Source organism: Eumetopias jubatus, unplaced genomic scaffold, assembly GCF_037043125.1.
Source record: "Eumetopias jubatus isolate StellerSeaLion01/CBP00866 unplaced genomic scaffold, mEumJub1_p1.0 scaffold_131, whole genome shotgun sequence".
Lineage (NCBI taxonomy): Eukaryota > Metazoa > Chordata > Mammalia > Carnivora > Otariidae > Eumetopias > Eumetopias jubatus.
The window spans coordinates 303,733-305,856 of NW_028274937.1; positions in this window are offsets into that span (position 1 = coordinate 303,733).

Sequence of the window (2,124 nt, forward strand, 5' to 3'; positions counted from 1 at the left end):
CAGGGATGGTGCGCTTCCAGAGGAGGGCTAGAAACTTTTCAGTGCTTGCTCGTGGGTCAGAGGACCAAAGCCCAAGGAAGCAGAGGCTATCCTTCTTCCTCTGGGGCTGGGGAAGTCAGCCACCGCCCTGGGGCGGGACCGGGCCCAGGAGTGTGTTCTTTCTGAAGCCACTGCCTTCGGTGGGTGTTGCTTTGCCTAAAAAAGGCCCACTCACCCCAGAGTCAGGAGCAGTGACAGGCTGTCTCCAACCCTAGCCCAGGACCACGACCCGAAACCATCCTGCCTTTGGGAGGACAGGTCTCCTGCAGGAGCCTGGGAGGGGACTGGCCCCTCTCCCACCCCGGGCTCCAGGATGCCCGGGACCTGCAAGAGCTCTTCATCTGAGGAGGAGTCTTGGACAACAAGTGTATCTCGTCAGCCCAGCAAGTGAAATAACCAAAGCCCAAGGCTCAGGTTCTAACAGAAGCAGAATTTCAAAGTACTGTTTGGGGGAAGCCTCCTCCCCTCTTATGTGGCATTGGGGGTCCCCAAGGAAAGCCTTCTTTCGTCTCCTTCCCTCAGAGAGAGGAGCTGACCCCAAGTCCCGCGGTCCCCACCGTGTCCCAGTGCTGAGGAAGAGCCACACGCAGGGGCCTGGTGTCAGGAGTGTGGTCGGCCACTGCTCCTGGGCTCCCAGCCAGTGGTCTGGCGGCTACGTGGAAGAGCTAAATTGATTTTGGGGGAAGGAGTGCTCACTGCCCACACCGCTCACCATCCCCCTCTGCACTCTGCAATCCAGGCTCGGTGCCCGGCTCACGTCCATCACCAGCACTCCACATGTTTCCGCCATGGGAGGGATCATTCAGCCTCACCCCATTGCACAGAAGAGGAAAGCGAGGCCCAGCGAGGAGAGGTTAAATGGCTCCAGTCCCAGAGCTGTTCAGCAGAGAACCTGGAAAGCCAGGCCTCCAGAGCCCCTGCTAGACCAGCCAGAGACTCCCTGAGGTGAAAGTGAGCCGTCCCCTGCCTGACCAGGCACGCAATGGCCCCTGACCTTCATGATGGCCTGTTCTTGACCGTGAAGATGAGCTGGCCGACTAGGAGGTGGAGTTCAGCTGGTGGGACAGGCTGTAGCTACAGGACAGAGTGACACATCTGAGCTAGCAGGGGCCACACTCTGGTCTCCCTCCCGGAGCCAGACCAGGAGCTGGAATCTCGGTGCCCGAGGGGCCGGCACACAACAGGGTCTGCACTGACCAGGGATCCATGGCCCCCAGGGAGAGTCCACTCTGCCCTCTCCCCGCTCCTGCCTGGCCTCACCTCTCCTCACTGTGTCGCTGCAGGACCCGGAACCAGGCCCCATAGGGACGGGGGGACAGTCCGGGCTGATGGTCAGGGTTCCCCAAGGGACCCAGGGTGTTGCCAGGGCACTGGGAAAAGACAAGGTCTGGGTTCCGGTGTCCAACACCACCCTGCGAACTTGGGAGTAGTAAGAGATACCCTCCCCCAAGTCCGGAGGGCTATAGCACAAAAGGCCTCAGCTTACTCTGATGTCACTTGGGCTGCAGAGATGTAGTGTCCCAAGGGTGCCACAGTCTTATAGAAGTGCCTCTCGGCCTTGGATATCCATCCCCGACCCCCTGTGATCCCAGTCTTGGGAAAATGTTTTCTAACCCCTCGAGGTCCTTCTCAGCAGAGGACAGACTCGGGGCTTGGGGGCCTTAGGACCTGGCTACGCAGAAGGTGGAAGAGCACAGGGCCACCAGTCTGAAGACCAAGGTCAGGGCCCTACTTGTTTCAGCCTCAGGGTCCCCATGTGGAAGAGAATCCAGAATCACTTCTCCGGTCAGGTTGAGGAGGCCTTAGGAAGGAATGGGGCACCAGGACCGGAGAGGGAAACGGGGACAAGGGAGGCTTCTGCGGTTTCTCACATCGCCCATGGAACCCACGGGTCTGCTCCTATGAGAGACACAGACACAGAGACAGAGAAGGGGACAGAGAATGAACCCAGGACAGAGGGAACCAGGAGAAGTCACAGACTCCATCAGCTGAGAAATGACATCCCGGCATTTTGTGCCATTCTGTTCCTGACAGGGCCGTCATATTGGCCATCCAACCTGGAGGGCAGGGGTTTCCACAGAGATG